Source organism: Balaenoptera borealis (genome assembly GCF_965194805.1).
Source record: "Balaenoptera borealis genome assembly, chromosome: 2".
In the NCBI taxonomy this organism is placed as follows: Eukaryota; Metazoa; Chordata; class Mammalia; order Artiodactyla; family Balaenopteridae; genus Balaenoptera; species Balaenoptera borealis.
Window position 1 is genome coordinate 31635869 of NC_138867.1, and position 12872 is coordinate 31648740.

The 12872-nt window shown below is 42.6% G+C and overlaps 1 protein-coding gene across 8 annotated transcripts in view; it reads right to left on the reverse strand.

The window, feature by feature from the left end:
* CAPSL (calcyphosine like) overlaps nucleotides 1-11769 on the reverse strand; it is a 31218-nt gene extending 19449 nt beyond the window's left edge. For 4 of the 8 annotated variants that reach the window (XR_014241862.1, XM_082382531.1, XM_082382528.1 and 1 more), the window contains exon 1: nucleotides 10833-11766. The gene's annotated coding sequence lies outside the window, so the exon portion shown is untranslated. Of the gene's footprint in view, nucleotides 1-10832 lie in introns of all 8 variants that reach the window. The other 4 variants (XM_082382529.1, XM_082382532.1, XM_082382530.1 and 1 more) reach the window with 4 other exon arrangements.
* Nucleotides 11770-12872: the final 1103 nt, after the last annotated feature.

Below are 12872 nucleotides of genomic sequence, written 5' to 3' on the forward strand. Positions count from 1 at the left end.
AATGAACAGGAGGGTGGGACAGGCTGACCAGTGGGAGGTGAAACCACGCTCGTGACAACCAGGTGAGAGGTCATGCTGCCTGGAAGGAGGTATTGGCGGTGGGGACAAAGAAGATAAAGAGATCCGAGATGGAGAGTACCTGCCCGGGCAGCGAAGGGAGAGAGGTCCCAGGGGTCCACCTAGAGCTCTTGCTTACCGCTCCCCAGACCCACCCCCGTGGGGCAGAGACCTGGAGATTTGGGGGCACAGGCTGAGTGGAGCCGCCAGCAGCAAAGTCACAGGAGACTTTGCGGCAACGGTCACCAGGCCTCCTTGCTTTAAGGCTCCGGGTTAAGGCTCCGTCATCCCGCTGTCCGGGCGCGCAGCTGCCTGCCGCTGCCAAAGCTCTCTGCCTGGTTTTCGAGAATCGTGTGGAATGGGTTATGGAAAGCTGAACATGCATGGAGGTCTGTCTGTTCATGATTCTCGGCGAGGTTCATGGAACTTCTCTTGCTGAATTCAGAGAAAAATTTGAGCGGAATCTTTGGGGAAGAGAGAAACTCTCAAGCCCAAGGCAGCACTTTTTTGGGTTGTCTTTGGTGACCTCTAGTGGTAATACGCTGAATTACATCCTCCCTCCCTCTCTCCTTCCCTCCTCTCTCTCCCCCCCTCCCTCCCTCTTTCCCTCCCATCCCCTCTCCCCCTCTCATGATGGGTCGAGTGTACAACCAACAACCAGCAACACAGAGGTGGATCTTAGTTACAACAGAACATGTTTGAAGGCAATGATTGAGAACATTAAACTATCTCTACTGACTCCAATCCATTCAATAAACTGGTTATTACTATGTGGTAGATGGCAAAAAACAAACAAACAAAGTGGCTCCTCAGGACGTTTCCCCTTAGAAAGTGCCTCTCTGGAATAAATATTAGATCCCAGTGCTCAGAGTAGCCTGAGACTGAAATGAAAGATTTAGACGGTTTGAAGAGAGACGTGGTTTCTGCACTGGAGACTGGGAAACCCCAGGAAAAGTGTAATGACGGGTGTGTGTCCATGCTGTTGACATTGTGAGAGTTCCCTCATTGAACCCAGCTGAACTGTATTCAGCTAAAGAGACCCTTAGCCCCTCTGGCTATGCGAGGGACTGTGCTAATTCTTCAGGTGATATTATAGAGCTGTGGTCCCAAGTAGGTATGATCTTGCCTGCTAGGGGACATTTGACAATGTTTGGAGACATTTTTGGTTGTCACAACAGGGGTGAGGGACGCTACTGGCATCTAGTGGGTAGAGGCCAGAGATGCTGCTAAACATGTGAGGAGAGCCCTTGACAATGAAGAATTCTCCAGTCCAAAATGTCAGTCACGCTCAGGTGAAGCCCTGCTGTAGAGAAAGACCTGGGCCCAGCAGGGGTGCTGAGACCACCATGGAAAAATAAAGATGCTCACCCTCCACCCCAAACACAGCAAATTGGCATCTCTCGGTGTGAGTGCTGGGCGTCTGCATTTTCACGTTTCCAGATGGTCTTAACTAACGCACACCAAAGCCTGAAAATCTCAGCTGTAAGAGACACCAAGTCACCCTCGAGTGGCAGTAGCAAGACCTTGAGGGGAAAGGCTAGAGGGAAGGTTATAACATAGCACAGGGTAAGAAGCAGGCATGAACAGAGGACAGGTAATGACCATTATAACCAGGCCAGGGACCAAGCCCTTGCTCGATGCTTTGCACGCATCAGCACGCCAACTCACATGGAGGGTCTTATTGAATAGAAGTCCCTTGCCTGAAAATGTACCATGAGGCAGTGGCAGAGTCAAGACTGATCTCCACTTCTGTCAAAGCCACCATGTTCAACAGCTACAGCAAGGTGCTGAGAAATTGCTTTGGGAATTCAGAGAAGCACTACGAAATGAGATGAAGAAGAGACAAGGCTTCAAGGAAGAGATTCCTTGGAGAGATGAAAGGATTTCATGGCAGAGGAGGGCAGGGGACAGCAGTGCAGAGCAAAGCAGGGCACCCATGGGTCCTAAACAAAACCCCTCTGTCTCACCTCGGGGTCCTTGCTTGTAAGGCTCAGTGTAAATTCCTTCTGGTAGAGATGAACAATTTCACTTAGTCCTTTCCTTTTAGAGCTGTAGTGTTTATTTGATTGTTTGCTTGTTTTAAGAAAGTGATGTGTGAGGTGGTTTTTTTCCCCACAAATTATTTTTTAAATTATTTCTGCAATGTATGAATATATGAAACATCTGCTTTTTGTTTGGATTGCCAACCTCTGCATAAGATTTAAAATATGACAGTATTTAATCTCTCCTTTAATGACGTAAGTACACTGTGGAGATAAGATGTCATTGAAGTCTGGCATCTTACCAAATTTTCTCTGCACAGAAATACATTTTCTCAAGATGTTTAAAACTCATGTTTCGGCTGTTGTCTATATGCAGGTTTCCCTAGAGGCCATGTTTGATAAATCATAGTCTTTTATTCTTTCTTCCAACCTTTGGAATGTGAATTAATTCCTTATTTAATGTTTATGATATACAATTTAAGAATAATATTTCATAAATATTATTGTTATAAAGTGTTTAATTCACACATCTTCTTGAAATTTCATTTTATAATCATCCAACCAGGATTGAGATTAGGGCTAGGTAAGGTACATGGCTGGGGCACAATGTTTAAGGTGACCCTCAAATCTCAGGATTGTACAGACATCAACCTTGTACTTGCTCAAGGCTGAGAGTGAGTGTCTCCTTAAATATTTTGCCCCAGGGACCTACCTTGCCTCACCCTAGTTCTGGTCTTGAATTCAACATATATTTAATATTTATTGAACATCTATTGTGTGCCACACAACACACAACAGCAATGAGTGAGACAACCAAGGTCCCTTCCAGGAGTTCACATTCCTCAGGGTAGTTTTAGCTTTGTTGAATTTGAATTACAGTTGATTTTCCAGAATTGCCAACTGGCTGATTCCAATCTTTTTTCTCTGCTATATTCCACTTTCAGTTGGGTGGCCATATGTCTCTGGCCAAAGAGACTTAACTGAAAGTGCTGAGGGCTCTGGGAGAGCTCTCCCATCTCTTTTGCCTCTTCCTGCCTTAAACAAGAATGTGACGCCAGGAGCTGTGACAGGCTTTCTGCAATTGTGAGGAAAGGGCCAAGGGAATCACAGAGATATCAACTTACAGCCCTAACATCACTAAACTACTGAACAGATATAACCAACTACCTGACTCCACACTCCTGTCATGTGAGAAACATAAGCCCTTATTTTTGGTCAGGTCCTCTGTTACTTGCAGCCGAAAGTATTCCTAACTGGTATAACTGGCGAAAGCTTATTCCTGCAGTGTTTGGGTTGGCCCTAGATCTCTACCTTTACCTGGGTAAAATAACTAGCAATCCAGTGTGAGGAGAGCCTCAGCTTCCCCTGAGAACTGGGAGAAAAGGTAAAGGAAAATTCTTCTCTCAGGAGAATTTCATCAACATTTAGCAGCCTCTGCTGCATTTTGGGCTATGAAAGAGAGCGGGAAAAACTGCTTAGCATGATATTCAAGGACCCATGTAACTAACACAATGTGATACAAGCCCAGGTTAGATAAACACAGAGGTGCCAGGGTTAAGGGGTCCTTGTCATAATGAGCATCCCCTGGGAATACCTGGAGGCAGAAGCTGCCTCCTTGCTGTCTCTTTCTCCATCTCGCTCTTCCCTTCTGCTCTGCCTTGAGTCTCTGGGGTTTTTACCAGGAAATTACTTGCAATCTGAGTCAGGCAGCCTGCCAGATCTTAAAGAAGCAGAGTAAGAATATATCTAAACTACACAAAGGTAAGCAAAGCTTTGGCTGGATTTGTGTACAAAATGCAAATAAATAAATAAACAAATAAACTTTTCTTCCAAACTCCCTAGTTTCTATGATTACACTCTTAGAACCAACCATGTAACTTCCAAATATCTCATTTTTCAGGTGCCATGAGGTCTTGACCTCAGTGATTTCGAACCCACTACAAAGACAAACCCCAAGTGTACATCTTCATCCACTTTTAGATGGGAGTAAAGCCTCAGATCTGACTACCATTTGCCATTTTGCAACATTAGTCATCAAAATCACCTACTTAATAATTATTTTACAGTCACTCAAAATGTTCCTTTTGGAATCATTTGTCTATTTAATGTTTATTTTATAGCCACTTAGACACCCAGCTAATTATTTGCAACCTGCATGGTCTTAATTGATACTTCCAGAAAACCAAGAAGCGTTAATGGATAAAAATTCAATGTCAGAATGCCAACATCAGTGTAGGGATTGTGTCCAGCTACTCATAACAGAAACAGGATAATTTTCTCTAAAAATGGTAGAGGTATACTTTCCTCTCATATAAAAGAAGTCTGGAGACAGTTCAGGTAGTCACCAACATCTCAAGAAACTACTATTTTTTTTATCTTAGCATATATTTTTTCCCCTCAAAGTTGCCTAAAGTTACAAAATAACTACAGCAGCTCTAGCCATTACATCTACACTCCAGGCAGCAGAAAAGAGAAAGGTGGGAGGGCAAGAAGAATGCACTTCCCAGCTAAGTCAGCCTTTTGTAAAATGGTTCCCAGAAGACTCCACCCAACTCCTTTCACTTAAATCTCACTGGCCACTCCTGCAAAGGAGGCTGGTTCTATGGTCTCAATGTTTGTGTCCCGCAAAATTTGTACGATGAAATCCTAAGTCCCAAAGATGGTAGTTTTAGGAGTCGGGGACTTTCGGAGGTGCTTAGGTTACGAGGGCAGAGCCCTCATACATGGGATTAGTGCCTTACAAAAGAAGCTCCAGAGAGACCCCTCTCCACCACGCGAGGACACAGCAAGTAGCCATCATTGTACCAGGAAGAGGGCCCTGACCTGACCATGCTGGGGGCCTGATCTTAGATTTTCCAGCCTCCAAGACTGTGAGAAATAACTATCTGTGGGTCATAAGCTACCCGGTCTGCAGTATTTTGTTACAGCAGCCCAAATGATCTAAGACAGCTGGGAAACCTAATTTTAGGCTGGAGACTTTGCCATCCTCCAGGTTTTGTTTACAAAGAAGAGGAACAGCCTGGCAGAAAAAAAATAGAGTCCTTCCAGAAAGTAACCGTGTAAGCACTTCTAGATCAGCTTATTCCACAACATCATCTGGAGCCTGAGGCTTTTGGAGGCATTTGGAGCCACCAGACCACCCTGGGGGAGAAGACTAAACCAAGTCCTAGGAGCAGACATTAGCACCTTGGTGATTTCTCACTCCTCAACCTCTGTTCTTCCAAAACGAATAAGATCACCTTAACACAGCCAGTTATCAAGGACACCCTGAGTTTAGGCAAATATAACCTAAAATGAACCAGACCTGGGGACATCAAACCACAGCCCCGAGGCTGAATTTGCCCCTTCGCCTAGTTTTGGAAATAAAGTTTTAGTAGAAAACAGCCACACATGTTTGCTTACGTGTTACCTGTGGCTGTTTTCACCCCGCAACTGCCAAGCTGAATAGTTGCAACAGAGACCTGCTGGTCCACGAAGCCTGAACTATTTAGTATCTGGTCCTGTACAGAAACAGCGTGCAGCCCCCTGGGACCACACAAAGGTAACATCAACTGCAAGAGGGGACATTTATTGGGCACGGGCTCTGCCAGGCTCTCTGCTAAAGCTGTAGCCTGTGTTTTACAAATTATTCACTCTCAGTTTGTTTAGAACAGAAAATGTGTCTGGTGCAAGGTAACTTTTGATAATAATTCTGATAGTTTACAAAGTGCTTTTACATGCATTAGAGGGAACTATTCCTATTTCACAAAATAAGGAAACCGAGGTACAAAGAGATTGAGGGGTTGTCCCAGTTCAGACGTAAGGAGCAGAACCAAAGTTCTGAGTGGCGTCTTCTGCGCCTGCCACTTCTCCAAGGGGCTTCTGTAAATCACCCACAACATTTCAAAAAATATTCATTTTTTTAGACAAGGAACCATGTAGTCACCACAAATCATTCATATATAAAAACTGAGACAAGCTTATTAGCAATATTGCAGCCAAAACACACTTAGTAAGAACAACTGACATTGTAAGTTACTGGAGAGCATTTGCCTATGGCCTTCTTCTGTGTGAAGAGCTCTTTTAGAGGTCAGGGTCAATGGTAGAGGTGATACACAAAAAGCAGAGTTTCCAAAGAAAGTAAGAGCATCTTTAATCCACCTCTCAACCAAGGACAGCCCTGCTCACTCAAATGATGTTCTACATTGAAGTATTTGGAAAACCTTGATTCTACTTGACTTCAGGTTTTGAAAAGATGTAGGGACACTGGAGGGAAAACAAGATCCTGTATGGCAATGGAATTATGGCTAGAGATGTGTAAGAAAATCTGCTCCAAAGAATGTCATGAACGGTGAAAATGTTCATGGACATTAGGGTGTCAGGAGAAGGCAGCTATGGTCCTTTCTCTAACACAGTAATCATCCTGTAACACTATCTTCTCCCAAATGCCAGCTTGTTTGTTTCTAAAATATAGAAAACTGCTGCTATGAGCCTTGATATTTTTAATATACAATAATGTCTGAGACCAGAATAAAGAACAAAATTTTACAAGGAAAATTCAGTAGGGTAAATTCTATTGAATTTATCAGTTAAAGAGATGAAAGCAACAGTTGAAACCAGGAACTAAACACCCCCCTCCTTGCACCTGTGCACCCATCACCACCACAAGTTACCAGGCGAGGCGTGGCCCTCAAGACCAAGAGCTCCTGCCATGCAGAGACACACAGTCTTTCCTCAATCCCTTATGCCTCTATAAATCTCCTAATTCTCCTCGGTCTCTGAATTATCTTCACTGCTGAGCTCAATATTCTGTTTGCCCAGCCCCTCCCCTGACCCGTTCTCCAGCCACATCTGTGCTACAGGAGGTTGACCTCTATGAACTGCATTAACCAGATTTCTTTGCTTTCAGGCTTCCAGCTGGATTCCACCCATGGGAGGCACCAGCAGGAGATCAGAGGGCAAGAGGAGAAAGGGTGGTTTCCTCTCTGCCAAGCCACAGTTGTCAGTGACTGCAGTCTTCCACAAAAGGCAGCTCTTGTTGAGATCAGATAACTGCTCCTCTTCCTGCCTCTCCAGGTCCAAGGAGGATTTGCCCTCCTCACTGTGGCAGCCCTGGGGCATTTCCTCAGCCCTTATCTAAGTCCCTGAGCCCCATCCACATCTTTGTAAATTGTCCTTCATTAAACTTTTTTGACTGGGCCGTCCATTTCCTGCCAAGAGGCTGACTGGTACCTGAATGTGTATAAGGACCTCTAATCCAGAAGTCTTCTCATAGGAAGATATTTCTCACCCCAAATGCTAAGTACTAAGGATGCATCCCTCCACCTCTACATCATGACCATCCTCACATCCATCTTTGAAGCACAGCCCAGCTTGACATCCTCCCTTTGTCCCTCTTTGGCTCTGTCACTTCCTAAATCACTGAAACTCTGGGTCCTGCCTCACAGACTCCCTCTCTAACCCAAGTAGCCCCATCAATCTGGGAAACCTCAGAGCTTATCTAGACAGCCCACCCAACATGCAGCCATGAGGTTCCTGCAGGTCCTTGATTTCTACCAACTTCATCTGCTCACTCTTTTCACATGGCTCTCCAAGATCCTCTCGTACATTCTGTCACCAGCCAATGCTAGTCTCTTCTCGAAGTTAAAAATTCAACATCTACTTTCTTTCCACCTTTCAGTTTCATTCTTCCAGCCATAGATGCTTGTGACCTTACAAGACCTCTAGACTCCTGACCCTGCATTTTCTCCACAGCCATTTCCTACCTTGTTTTCCTTTCTGGACCCATTTCCTTCCCTCTCCATTGTAGACACCTTAAAACAGCATTCTGACAATTTCTAACCAGTGCCTTCTTTCTCAGCCCTCCCGTGTCAATCTCCCACACTGCCTTAGGAATGCCTAACTTGGCTCAATGTGTCTACATGTCCTCTCCTTAAAGGCAGGCTGTAAAGTGCATCTGAACAAACCCACATGCCAGGGTGAACAAGTGCCTTCCGAAACATGCAGCTCTACTCTTACATGACATTGGTTAGATGATTCTTCCAATCTTTCCAGAGGCTAATTCAAACCTTTGCTACTCTCCTCCACACCTTATCTTGAAATTCTTAGTAAAAATGGAGCCACCAGATATGAATCACTCATACCACTCTCCTCCAAGTCTATAACGGTATTTGTCTCTGAGACTCTCTCGACTTTGTCCTCCCTCCTCCTGAGGGAGTGCTGAATTTCCACCCATTGAAGGATAATCGCCCCACCTACAGCATAGATCTCACCCTCTCCTGGACCCTCAGCCATCAGGTATGCCCTTTCCTCCTCTCCACCAACTCCCCCCTTTATTTATTTCTGTACTTGCAGTGGATTTTATTTTATAATTATTATGTTTTAAAACCTTTAATATTTTATTTTTACACAACTGTAAAGATTACACTCTATTTACAGTTATAAAATACTGACTATATGCCCTGCGTTGTAGAATACATCCTTGTATCCTATCTTACACCTAATAGTTTGTACCTCTCACTCCCCCATCCCTATATTTCTCCTCCCGCCTCTGTATCTATAACCAGCTCCTCCCTTTAGTTCATGAATCTGCAGTGGTCCCTCAGCCCTAGACTCCTTCTAGCAATCACCCTTCAAAGCCAAACTACTTGATAGAGCCTCAGTTTTTTACTTTCTCATGTCCCATTCATACTTCAGTCCACTGCAGTCTGATCTCCACTCTGTCACTCCAAAGAACATACTCTCAGGACATCATTGCCAGCCTGATTGGCAACTTCAACAGTCACTCTTAACCCCTATTTCACTTTGCCCAGCAGTTGACTCTTACGATAATTCATTCCTCTTTCTCGAAACTCTTTTCTCTCAATGTCTATGAATCTAACTTCCTATCATCTCCCTTCCTCTCAGATCTGACCTATTTGGTCTCTCCCTTGTCTTCTGCCTGCCTTTTAAATGTTACTGCTTCCTAGGATTCAGTTATTTATCCTCTTCTCACTCTCATAAATAGTAGCAATCTCTGCCTTATCCACCGTTTATCACAACTCATCCCAAATGTTTATTCCAACTCATCCACTCTCCTGAGCTTCAGAGCCATATTTCAAATTTCCATACAAAATGTACACTTTAATGACCTACAGACACTTCAAGTTTAATGTTCCAGAACCAAATTCATTACCTTTTCCTCCTTATTCCTTGCCTCAGGAAATGGCAGCACCATTTTCCCAAGTCATTAACTGAACATTATCCTAGACTCCTTTTCACCCCTTACCTTGAATTACCAGCCAATTCCTGTAAATTTTTACCATCTTGACGCCTCCTGAATCTGTCCCTTCCCCTGCCTCCTTTGCCTACCTTAATCCAGGACCTGGTCCTCTCCCATTTCCATTACTGAAATTACCCCTTAGCTGGTTCCCTGCCTCCAATCTTGCCCTTCCAATCTATCCTCCAGGTGACTAGCAGAGTGATCTTTATAAGATGGAAATCCAAACTTCATACTCTAGTCTAAGACCCCTTGGTGGCTCTTGGTTGTATACAGGTAAAGAGCAAACGTCTTAGCATTTGATGTATACATTGGCCCTGCCTAACTCTCCAGCCTTGTTTCTACTAATCTCCACCCCTTCAAAATCTATTCTGCATCTAGACGCACTCACATTCCCCAAATGCACCATGTTGTTCTGTATCTCTGTGCCTTTGTACAGTGAGTCTCATTTTCGGGAACACCCTCCCTCCCTTGTTGGTTTAGGGAAGTCCTACTCTTCCCTGTAGAATCACTATGGTGAAGCCTCATATAACCTCTCTCTCCAGAGTAAAACAGCTTGCATTTTCCTTTGCATAATCTGTGCAGAGCTCACATACATCCTCATTGCACCATGACATAACTCTTTGCTTTCAGGACTGCCTCTCCTACTAGACTAAAAGGTCCTTAAAGACAAGGGCTGTATGCTTTGTGTCTCCTTCAGCACTTAACAGAATACTAGCAGACTGCTACTTACTGGAATTAATAATTGCTATTGTTATTAGATAATTACTATTTGAATATAAATACAAATGAACTTTCACAATTTAAACCTCACTATTTAAAATGCACAGTTACAAATTTAAAAGATTTCTGTAGTTGTAAGATTTTGAGGAAAAAATAAGAGCTTTACAAAACAAGGAAGAATTCCATCTACTTAGTATGGTTTAACTATGCCCCAGACTGGAGGCAAGTGAGGTGGACACCTTGATAAATGGTATTGTCATTTACTAAGGTCCTTCTCAACTTCATGATCAATCCAATCAACTCTCTAATATAATTTTAAACATGCTGTGTCAGTTTAATAAGAATTCTGATTCTTATCTAATTCTAAGTGGTCAGTTCAGCAGGCAGGGTTCCCCAGAAATAGCACAACTTAGAATGTTAGATAAACCAAAGTCTGAACCAAAGCTCAATTTTTTCATTGTTTTTTGACTTGGAGATATTTAACCTTCTTGAAGCTCGCTTTTATCAATGGTCTTACAGGCTACTTACAGTAATTCACCCAGACACTTCACATTTAAGTACCCAGTACCTAGTGACTGCTCAGTGATGGTTATTTCCTTCCCCTTTACTGAAAGAAATTTATTTTTGTACATTTTTATCTGAGCACCTTTATGCAAAGATGACAAAGTCTTCTCCCAGTACCAAGCTATTTCTTCCCTAGACAGACAACCAAGAATGCTCACCAACTTTTTGATTTTCTTTTTAGAAGGTAACATCTACTGTCTTCTTTCTTCTTTAGCTAAAATGAAACAAAAGTGATCAAATCAATATAATAGATAAAAACTTTGATTTACCTTGAATGCTAACCTGTTGCCAACAGTTGCTTTGAACTGAAACTATGGACGCTCCCTTTTGCATCTGGGAGGACGGGTCCCCTCCCATCCCCCTTTGCCTCCTCCCTCTTACCTTCTGTCCTCACACCTCCTGGTCCACCCTCTTCCTGCCAATTGGATGTCTTGGAATCACTGCTGCAAACTTACAGCCTCATTGGCTCAACTCATTGTCAATCCCTATCCCGGCCCTGCCTTTTCTCAAGTTTACACTTCTGTTGCCTAGGAAATCCAGTGACTGTGAAAACCCAAGCTGTTGGCCTTAGGAGAGAAGCCAACAGGAAGTTGGCTGACAGTTGTTTGGTTTCTAGAAGGACACAAAACTTGCCTCCTAGGTTGTATAAGATAATGTTCAGCAAATTCTCTTACTTCTTTTTTTTTTATTTTTTTAACATCTTTATTAGAGTATAATTGCTTTACAATAGTGTGTTAGTTTCTGCTTTATAACAAAGTGAATCAGCTATACATATACATATATCCCCATATCTCCTCCCTCTTGCGTCTCCCTCCCACCCTCTCTATCCCACTCCTCTAGGTGGTCACAAAGCAACGGAGCTGATCTCCCTGTGCTATGCAGCTGCTTCCCACTAGCTATCTATTTTACATTTGTTAGTATATATAAGTCCATGCCACTCTCTCACTTCATCCCAGCTTACCTTTCCCCCTCCCCGTGTCCTCAAGTCCATTCTCTACGTCTGCGTCTTTATTCCTTTCCTGCCCCTTAATGCGTACCTTTTTAAATGGATGATTTCTCTTGTATTTTTCTCTTTCAGGCACACTACAGTATCATTCCCATTTATTCCCATGGGGAGTAAAACACTCCAAACAATGTACAGTTTGGGCAGTCCCATAGCTGCTTCTTTACTCTCTGTTCCTATCAATAACTGTACTGTAGAATGTAATAGTAGGAATAGAATTGGTTGGTATTGAATATTATAGAATATATATTCTGCCATATTTCATCTTTTTTAAAAAGGTTAAAAATGCTATGAAATTTAACATACACTTTTTAGATTTATAAAGGATATGCAGTGATAGTGGGGGCTGGGGCACCCCACCCCCATGCGTTGAAAGTCAATGTGTAACTTTACACTTGGGCCCTTCGTATGTGCAGGTTCAAGTCTATGGATTTCAACCAACCACAGATTATGTAGTACTGTAGTACTTATTTATTTTAATGAATCCGCATAAAGTGGGCCTGCACAGTGTTGTTCACAGGTCAATTGTATATATAATATTTTTCATTTGAGTCAGGTCCATTCTTTTTAATTAGACTTACTGACTTTGTTAAGCTATATATTTCATCTCACATAAAGAAAAATATGAATTATTTTAAACATTTTGTTCTAAAGTCAATGTGAAAATACACTATTATTTTCTGAAAAATATGTTTAAAATCAGAGGTTCTTCATTTTAACAACTTTCTAGTTTAGATTCTGATCAAATGAAAATTAGCTTTTTTGGCCACTTTGAAGTTTTAATTGAATATGAACACATTGAGAACAGATATTGTTATAATTCTCTTACTTCTTTAGGCAACTCTTCCCCTCCCTTCTGTTGTCTCCAGATGGCGTCTAATTATCAGGTAAGACTTAAAACCACAATACACAGGAGCAGGCAGGTATAATTACAGGTGATTCAAAGTCCTCCCTCCTTCTCCACAGCCACACAATGATAGGATTCATTTCCCACGGTTTCCATCCTTGGTGTCTTCTTTTCACCTTTCTCCTCTTTTTTTTCACTTCTCATCTTTTTTTTACACTTGTTCCCTAACAACAAGTTTGCCAGATGAGAAGTGGCCCTGTTTAGAAAATAAACACCTTAATCATGCTCTCTCTAATTTGTACTGATGACATCTCTCCTACCTTCATCATTTCCACTGCTTCTCTTGCTTCCATCATGAAGTCATGCAAAGAATGGAAGACTAGAACTATGAAGATCTGTTCTCACATTACATGTATCCTCAGGCAAGTGTGGTCATTGATTTCTACAGTCTCTAGAATA